Here is a 10,510-nt window from a genome sequence, read left to right as displayed (position 1 = left end):
CTTGAATGAGCATGAGCTCTTCTTTCCCCATCATGTGGTTAAGATGTTGGCTGTCCCCTTCTTTCTGATAGCCGCCACATGGGGTCCACATTGATTTCTATTCTCCTGAGATAATTCTTTTGGGTCAAAGCATTCAGCAGCAACTTGGGTTTTCTGAGGTAAATGTAAGGAGCAAATACATCACGACTGGCAGAGCAAAGTCAACCCCCCTTGATAGTTCTCTCTTCCATGCCCCAGTTGCTCATCTTTTGCAAGAATGCCTCTTCCTGACCTCCCCAGCACATTGTCAAAGCAGATGAAGCTGTACATTCAAGTGAGATAGATGATTGCAGATGCTGTTTCTAATTGTTTGGTTAAAGTAATCATGATACAGCATTTTAATGAAACACACATGCACAAAAATGATGAACATAGGTATTTCTTACCATGAAAAGTGTTTACAAAGCTTTTGTAAAAAAAAATGTGTTACAGAAAATTAACATATCTTTACATATTTATATATTTTTAGAAGGTAGTCTAGGTGGATATGCCTAAATTGTCCATGGTAGTTGCTTATAGATGGATTATGGGTGAGTTTGTTTTCTGTGTTTTCTCCCCCCCCTTTTTTTTTTTTTACTTTTAATTATATGGATTTTCTCTCCCTCCCAACTCAACTTATATTAATTCTGTTATAAAGAATAAAATAAAGCATACTTGAGCTGGTAAAAAAAAAAAAGGCATCTATTACCAAAAAATCTACTTTAGTTTCATCTAAACCCCTACTCAAATCTTACTTTACGAAAGACAAAATTACCTCTACTCCTCTTGATCTATAAACAAACAGGCATACTTACCTGGCAGGAGAGATAACATGATCATCATGAAGGTGGTTTTCCCAGGGTGAGGCTTATCCATTACACTCTGGATGTGCTGACACTTGAGATTTTCCCAAATGTAGGAAACTAATATAATTTGTGATAGTGGGAGACTGCATCTGCAGTCTCTCTTGCACCAAGAAAGAAGAGAGAAGAGGAGAGGAGAGGAGAGGAGAGGAGAGGTAAGCTTAAAATATTCAATATGCAAAGGGTCATATTTTGGGATGATATGTCCTGAACCCCATCACCAGTCTTTGTTAAAAGTAAAGGTATGCAAGGCCTGGCTGAATAGCTCAGTTGATTAGAACATCGTCTGGAACCACAGAGAGTGCTGGTTTGATCCCCGGTCAGGGCACATACAGGAACAGTTTGACGTTTCTCTCTCTCTCTCTCTCTCTCTCTCTCTCTCAATAAAGTAAACATTTTAAAAACTAAAAATAAAGACATTCATTCAAAAAAGATGAATACTTTAAATTCCCATTGTTGGCTGTGATAAGTTATTGTACTTCCAATCAAGAATTATGTTTCTTTATTCAATTTGACAGCAAATGTGAGACTATATTTTAGCTCCATAGTGTTCACAAGTTTAACTTTTCAAAAACCAAAATGAAAGTGTGGAAATTGAGAAATCTCACTCTCAATGTAAATCCTTTAACTTCATCACCTCTCCCATCCTATATAATCACACTTACTTATTTCTTACATATTTTTTACTTTTCTTAAGAAAATCCATCCTAACCAATGCATCATCACCCCTTTTTTTCAGAAAAGGTAGCATTTACTGCTCTTTACATTGCTTTTCTTATTTAATAATGAAACTTGTTGATTTGTTATTTCAGTATATAAAGCATTTTTACAGTTAACTAGTATTCCATCATGTGCATATATTATAATTTACTTAATAAATCATTGATTAAAAGACACTAGTTATTTCTAAACTTCTGGTATTATAAACAATATTATAACAAATAACCTTATACATATGTCAAGACAATTTAATAGTGATTATCTTATCTCTGGGAAATAATATTATGGATTTGTTTTCTTTATACTTTTCTCCACTTCTAAATTTACAATTACAGTTCTCCCTTATCCATAGTTTCCATTTGCACAGTTTTAGTTAACCATAGTCAACCACAGTCTGAAAATATTAAATTGGAAGTTCCAGAAGTAAAGAATTTATACGTTTTAAGTAGCACATTGTTCTAAGTATTATGATGAAATCTGGCACTGTCTTGCTCCATCCTGCCCCAGATGTGACTTATCCCTTTGTCCACCATCTCCATGCTATAGATCAGGGGTCCCCAAACTTTTTACACAGGGGGCCAGTTCACTGTCCCTCAGACTGTTGGAGGGCCAGACTATAAAAAAAAAACTATGAACAAATCCCTATGCACACTGCACATATCTTATTTTAAAGTAAGAAAACAAAACGGGAACAAATACAATAATTAAAATAAAGAACAAGTAAATTTAAATCAATAAACTGACCAGTATTTCAATGGGAACTATAGGCCTGCTTTTGGCTAATGAGATGGTCAATGTGCTCCTCTCACTGAGCACCAATGAAAGAGGTGCCCCTTCCGGAAGTGCGGCGGGGGCCGGATAAATGGCCTCAAGGGGCCGCATGCGGCCCGCGGGCCATAGTTTGGGGACCCCTGCTATAGATTCTCCCTGCTCATCACTTACTTAGTGGCCCTCTCTATCCATCTCAGTCATCAGATTGACTGTAAATTATCACAGTGTTTGTGTTCAAATAACCCTTATTTTCCTTAATGATTGCCCCAAAATGCAAGAGTGGTGATGCTGGAAATTTGGATAAAAAGTCATAAAAAGCCCTCTTTTAAGTGTAAACATATGTATGTACAGGAAAAAACATAGTATATGTAGAGTTTGGTACTATCTGTAGTTTTAAGCATCTACTGGGAGTCTAGGAACTTATTTCTGTGGCTTAAGGGGAGACATATATCATTGTTATTTTAAAGATTATCATTTTTACAGGGCATATTTTTAAAGTACCTAACTCTTTGTGCAAACAACAGTTAGTAGTTAAAATTCTTAAGAGATTGTGAGAGTGGGCAGCCTAGTCAAAAACTTGATGTGTAGAGCAAATTTAAAACAGTGGATCCAGTCACCTAAAAGTAGGTTTATGGGAGTTCATTAAGTCTAAAACAGCACATTATCACCCCCATAAGTTTCTCTTCAAAAACAAAATATCACCACTAAGCACAATGAAAAATCACTATCTACAATGGACCAAAAAAAACCCCCCAAAAACCCCACCACACTTCACAATGGTTTGCACATATCCCATGCTTCTTAATGACATTTTGTGGTACTTATTAATTCCTCTAGCTTTAGTTAGTTGCAACTTTCCTATGACATAAAACTATCCTTAAACCAGTTAATACTCCCCACCCACCTGCCCAAAACCAGTATATGTGGAACAAGGTAACTCATTTTTCTCTCTTTTTTGAAAAAAAAATTATATTTAGATGTTTGCTAAACAAATAAAAATTAAACCAAGGCACATATGTCACTCCATAACAGGCCTTGACATTGCTAAAGCATTTTCTTTTGTTTTATTTTTTAAACATTACTTTATACTTATAACTACCTTTTGTTTTACAATGTCAAGGTTTTAGTGGCTGTGACCATTAATAGATTTCATTTTCCTACACTCAAATTTCCCTTATGAAAAACAAAGTAAGGTTCTTTGAGCTTAACAATAAAAAGATTAAGGGCATTCTGTTTTGGTTTTGAATTATCTGATTCATTATAAATACTTGGATGCTTTTTCATCTTTCACTTTTCACTTGTTTTATATTGCAATACATCTTTAATTACACTGAAACACTGACCCACTCAATATTAAATGAAAATCAACAATGTTAAATGACATTTGTAAAAATTTATTTATTGATTTTATTGGGATGAAGGGAGGAAGAAGAAGAGAGAAAAATAGCAATCTGTTCCTATATGTGCCCTGACCAGGGATGAAATCCACAACCTTCACATTTCTGGATAATGCTCTAACCAACTGAGCTATCCCGCCAGAGCTAGATGACATTCTCAAAAAAAAAAAAAAAAAGGGAAAAGTTCAGGTAAGGATTTGGGTGAAACTAGAACTACTCTTTACCAAGTAGAAGAATGATAAATATATTTTATGATAAAAATGAATCAAAGAATACTATTCAGTCATAAAAAGAAATGAAATTTTGATATATGCTACAATATCGGTGGACCCTGAAAACTTTTTATGTAATGAAATAAGCCAGAAACAGGACAAATATTATATGTACCACGTAAATGAGCTACCTAGAATAAGAAATTCATAGAGAGAGGAAGCAGAATAAAGATTATCAAGAGCTGGGGAAAGAGGAAGAGGAAGTTATTATTTAATGGGTACAGAGTTTATGTTGGGGCCGATGAAAAAGCTTTGGGTATAGATAGTGGTGATAAGTACATGATATTGTGAATGTAGTTAATGCCTGTGAATCATACCTTTACAAGTAGGTAAAATGATAAATACTATATATGTTACACACATTTTATCACAACAAAAAGTCAATTTTAAAAAAGGGCAATGAAAAAAATAGATCAAGACTTCTGGTCCAATGGAAAGACAAAACACACACATAATCATTTCACAATACCTAAATTCCACTGATATAACAAAATTTATTTTTAAAAGAATAAATAACAATTATAGGCATAAACTTAACAGCAAAATTCAAAACTTATAAGAAGAAAATGACAAAACTCTTTTAAAAGACCAAAAGTAGACTTAAAACAATGGAAAGACATACTATATTTGGAATAGGCAGACCTAATAGAATCAATTAATTTTAAGTTAGTATATACAATTAATGTAACCCCAATAAAAATATCATATTTTTGTTTCCTTAAGTTTATTATAAAGTATATACTTTAGGGAGAACAAGCAAGCAAGAATAGCCAACAAACAGCTGAAAAGCCAGATAATGATGGGGGCTAGCCCTATCAGATATTAACCCAAAGTAAAAAATCCACAAGTTCATACTAATATAAATGTGATTCAATAAATAAATAAGCCCTGGCCGGTTGGCTCAGCGGTAGAGCGTCGGCCTAGCGTGCGGAGGACCCGGGTTCGATTCCCGGCCAGGGCACACAGGAGAAGCGCCCATTTGCTTCTCCACCCCTCCGCCGCACTTTCCTCTCTGTCTCTCTCTTCCCCTCCCGTAGCCAAGGCTCCATTGGAGCAAAGATGGCCCGGGCGCTGGGGATGGCTCTGTGGCCTCTGCCCCAGGCGCTAGAGTGGCTCTGGTCGCAATATGGCGACGCCCAGGATGGGCAGAGCATCGCCCCCTGGTGGGCAGAGCGTCGCCCCATGGTGGACGTGCCGGGTGGATCCCGGTCGGGCGCATGCGGGAGTCTGTCTGACTGTCTCTCCCCGTTTCCAGCTTCAGAAAAATGGAAAAAAAAAAAAAATAAAAAAAATAAATAAATAAATAAATAAATAAATAAATAGGGATGAGATAAATATTTGTGCATCATTCCATTTAATGTATGTAGAAACCTTCCTCTCAATGAAGTAGAGCCTAATTCCTCACTCCTTAAGTGTGGGCTCCACAGAGGACAATATGGAAAACAAGGGTAAAAAGGAATAACTTTACAGTGAAGAAATCCAACAAGTGCTACCTCAGTCAGTCAGTGATCAAAGTCAACATCAACAGTGGTGAATCATGTTGAAAATATGTGTCCTCAATATAATGTGACGAAAATGGCACTTTGCCTCTGTGATCGTCCTCCCAAAAGCTCATAACCCCAGTCTAATCACGAGAAGAACATCAAACAAATGCCCTGGTAGGCATTCTACAATAGAGCTGACCAGTATTCCTCAAAACTGTTGAGCTCATCAAAAAACAAAGAAAGTCTGAGAAACTGTCACTCCAAGAAGAGAGTTAGGACACATGACTAAATTCAATGTTGCTATCCTGGATGGGATTTTCTAGGTAAAAACTAAAAATCTGAATCAAGTACTCACTTTAGTTAACATATCAATGATGATTCATTAATTGTAACAAACGTACCATACCAATGTAGGATATAATTAAACTAGATGTGGGGTATATGGGAACCTCCTATACAATCTTCTTAATTTTTTTTTTTTTTTTTGTAAATCTAAAAATGTCCTAAAAATAATCTATTAGGGTGTGGAGGGTTTGAGCAAATAAGGACACAAAAAAAGAGAGAAAAAACTCATGGACACAGATAATCGTGGTGTGGTGATCGCTGGGAGGCAGAGTGGAGGAGGGTCAAGGGGATATAAATGGTGATGGACAGAGACTTGGCTTGGGAAGGGGGTGAACGCACAATACAGTGTATGGAAGCTGTGTTGTAAAATTGTGCACCTAAAACTTGTATAATTTTGTTAATTAGTGTCACTCCAATAAATTCAATTTAAAAATACAAAAGAGCCTGACCTGTGGTGGCGCAGTGGATAAAGCGTTGAACTGGAACGCTGAGGTTGCCGGTTCAAAACCCTGGGCTTGCCCGGTCAAGGCATATATGGGAGTTGATGCTTCCTGTTCCTCCCCCCCTTCTCTCTCTCTCTCTTTCTCTCTCTCATTCTAACTCTCTCTCCTCTCTAAAAAAAATGAATAAATAAATAAAAATTAAAAATACAAAAGAAAGAGTGTAGGGGCCTAATAAGATCACAGGTTTGGAAACAAACCAGAACTGTCAGTTGATGAGTTGATAAGTTGACAGCCGTCTTTACAGCAAACAGGGCATTCAGTGGCTACTCTAAAGGCTAAGTTCTGGTTTCTTCACTCACTAGCTGTAATGTCTTGGGTGCTTCTTTAACCTCATGACCCTTACATACTCATCTGTAAAGGAGATTATTAAGGGAGTACTTAATATATGTTAAATGGAGTATTTAATATGTGTAATATGTAAGGGAGTAGTTAAAAATGTATGAAAGGTACAGCACAGTGTTCGACATAGAGTAATTGCTTAAATACTAATTGTCTTAGCCTGACCAAGTGGTGGCACAGTGGATCGAGAGATGAACTGGGACGCAGAGAACCCACGTTCAAAACCCTGAGGTCATGGGCTTGAGCACAGGCTCACGAGCTTGAGCACAGGGTCGCTGGCTTGAGTTGGGGTTTATAAACATGACCCCATGGTCGCGGCTTGAGCCCAAATGGCACTGGCTTGAAGCCCAAGGTCGCTGACTTCAGCAAGGGGTCAGTTGCTCTGCTGTAGCCTCCTGGTCAAGGCATATATGAGAAAGCAATCAATGAACAACGAAGGTGCAGCAACAAAGAATTGATGCTTCTTGTCTGTCTGTCTGTCCTTACCTGTCCCTCCCTCTGTCTCTCTCAAAAAAAATAAATAAATGCTAGTTATTTTGTTTTAAAAAATGCACTATGTAAATATTAGTTCATAAATAAAGTATAGTGCTGAAATTGAGTAACATCTTTAAAGACTTACTTTTTTTTGAGAGAGAGAGAGAGAGAGAAGCAGAGAGAGACAGAAACATCTAGTTGCTCCTGTATGTGCCCAAACCGAGGATCAAACAGGCAACCTCCGCGTTCCAGGATGATGTTCCAACAAACTGGCCAGGGCGAGACTTACATTTTTTACTTTCTTATTTTTTGTTTCATGGTATGAAACTGACAAACAAAATTGTAAAATATTTAAAAGAAATACAGCACAAAACAGTTTTATGGATGCCAACTTGTAATCTTTGCCATAGGTTAACTAAAGAATATATTTAGAAGTGGAATTCCAAAAGAAAAAAAAAGTAAAAATAAAGAAATAGAATTGCTAGGTTATATCTTAAAATGCTTGGACCAGTTTTCATTTCCATCATCAATGTTAAGAAATCAAATTCCACCCTCCTTCCCCAATAACACATGCACCCTCAATTTTTATTATTTTCAAACTTTTAATTTTTTTTTTTTTTTTTGCAAATTGGCTGGGTAGAGATATAATATGTATAGTTGTTTTAACTTGCATTTCTGTGATTGCTGGTGAGGTCAGTTATCTTTTCCTGTTTCTTGACCATTAGGCCGTCCTCTCCTGTGTATTATGTTCTTTTATTTTGACCAGGTTTTTATTTAATGAGTTGTTTGTCTTTTACATTTTGACTTGTAGTTCTATAAACTTTAAAATATTTGTATATGTGTCAAATGTCTTTTCACATCCTTTCTACAATTTTATTTATTGATTCTTAGATAGAAAGAAAAATATTGATTTATTGTTCCACTTATTTATACATTCATTGGTTGATTTTTGTATGTACCCTGGCCAGGGATTGAACTGGCAACTTTGGCATATGGCATAAAGCATAAAGGAAATGCTTTAACCAACTAAGCTACTTGGCCAAAGCTCACATCTTTTATTTCAAACCCTTTTAATGGTGTCCCTTATGATACCACACTTTTAAATACTGATGTTGTGAAATTTATCATTTTTATGGTATATACATTCTGCTGCTCCTTAAGAAATCTATCTTATTGAAATAATAAAGCATTCTCTTATATTTCCATCAGAAAAATAAAGTTTATTTAAAAAAACATATTATAAAGCCTCAATAACTTAAAGGGAGGTATTGACACATGAGCAGAATATCCAGAAATGTACCTTTCTGCAATGGAAATTTGGCATATGATAAAGGCAGCACCTCAATATAGTGTAGAAAAGGTGGAACTTTAATAAATGGTACTGGGGTAACTTGCTAGCTATACAGAAAAAAAGCTAGAGGAAATTTGATAAATTCCAAATAGAGCAGAGATTTGAAAGCAAAAATATTAAACCATACAAGTCTAGAAGTAATCATGTGTGATTTCTTCAATGACTTAGGAGAACAAAAATCCTTCCTAACAAGGACTCAAAATCCAGAAGCAAGAAGATAAAAATATTGCTAACCTTGACCACATAAAAACAAACAAAAAAGAAAACTACATGCCAAAAAACACCATAAACCAAGGAGAAAAATCAATGTCAAATAAGAAAAAAGTAATTGCAAGTTGTATCACAGATAAGGTTTAATGTTCTTTAAGTATTTGTTTAAAAATAGAGAACTAAAAGGCTATCTTCCCTATAGAAAGAGAGAAAAGAGAAATGAACACACATTTCAAAAAGAAAAGTAAATGTCTTAAACATGAAAAGATGCTCAACATAGGTGGTAATAAAAAGATCCAAACTGAGTTCCACAAGGATACTATTTCTACCATATCCTATTGGCAAAATCCAAAACTTTTAAAGTACACTGATTGGAGCCTCCAGTACAAAGTTGACTAAGAATCAGTTAAAATTGAATTCCTGGCCTTTTATTCCTGATCTCAAAATTTCACCATTAAGTATGATGTAGACTTTTTATAAACACATTTTATCACATTGAGGAAGGAATTTCCGTTTCTATTTTGTTGATGGTCTATATTTGTTATGATAAATGTTTCATTTCATTAAATATTTTTTCTGCACCTAATGAAGTGATAATGTGATTTTTTCCTTTTATTCTGTTGAAGTGAAAAACACTGATTGATTTTCAAATGTTTAAACAATCTCTCATTCCTGAAATAAATCTCAGTTGGTCATGATATATTTCCCTTTTTTATATATATTCTTGAATTTGATTTTTAATATTTTTTCTAGGATTTTGGAATCTGTGTTCACAGGAGCAACAGTGGTCCCTTGTCTATCGTGGGGATTAGGTTCTGGAACCCCCCACAATAGGCGAAAATCCGCAAAGTAGCAACCTTATATTTATTTTATTATTTATATATATTTTAAGGCTTTATAAACCTTCCACACACTCTTATAAACCTTTCCCACATTCTTATAAACACTTCCTATGCTCTTAAACACTTTCTAAACTCTTAAACCTATGTAATTTTAACAACATATAAAATTCTATATGGGTACTCACCAGTGAATATAAAATAATATTCTTTTAATATGTTTTAATATTTTTTATATTGTTTTAAATTTTTTAGGCTAGAAAATGCTTATTTTACCACAAAAATAATTAAAATAATAAATATATAAGAATACCTATATACTGCAATATCCTGCAATATAGTGAAAAATCCACAATACAAAATTAGATATATACAATCTAAAAATCTGTGATACAGTAAGGGATGACTGTATTAGCCTCTACATTTCCTCTTATAATGGCCTAGTTAGGTTTTGGTATTGAAGCTATAGAAGTTTTCTGCCATTTCTACTCTTTGGAGAAGTTTGAATAAAAATGGGGTTATTTTTTTAAATGTTTGAAAAAAATTCTTTATTGAAGCCATCTCGGTCTGGAGTGTTTGTTATAGAAGGCTTTAAATTTTGGATTTAACTTCTTTAGTGGATCTGAGAATCTTCAGGTTTTATTTAGATCCCCCATATCTTGAGTAAATTTTGGTAAAATTTTTTTTAAAACTTTACCCATTTCATCCAAATTTTCATGTCCTGCCTTTCTTAAACTAACTGTATCTAAAAGTAATCAAATAGTTGGTGAAAAAAATGTTACTTTACCTAAAAGAACTCAAGCCTGACCAGTGGCAGTGCAGTGGATAGTGTTGACTTGGGATGTTGAGGTCCCCAGTTTGAAACCCCAAGGTCGCTAGCTTCAGTGTGGGGTTGTTGGCTTGAGTATGGGCTCATCAGCTTGA

The 10,510-nt window shown here is 35.0% G+C and overlaps 1 non-coding gene across 1 annotated transcript; it reads left to right on the top strand.

Moving 5' to 3' along the window:
* The first annotated feature begins 825 nt into the window (after positions 1–825).
* LOC136386537 (U1 spliceosomal RNA) lies at positions 826–986 on the top strand. Its single transcript, XR_010747928.1, has one exon. It is a non-coding gene; the product is annotated as a U1 spliceosomal RNA (small nuclear RNA).
* Positions 987–10,510: the final 9,524 nt, after the last annotated feature.

This window comes from Saccopteryx leptura, chromosome X (genome assembly GCF_036850995.1).
Source record: "Saccopteryx leptura isolate mSacLep1 chromosome X, mSacLep1_pri_phased_curated, whole genome shotgun sequence".
NCBI lineage: Eukaryota > Metazoa > Chordata > Mammalia > Chiroptera > Emballonuridae > Saccopteryx > Saccopteryx leptura.
The sequence above is the reverse complement of the archived record's forward strand: the minus strand, read 5'-3'. Positions and strand labels throughout refer to the sequence as shown.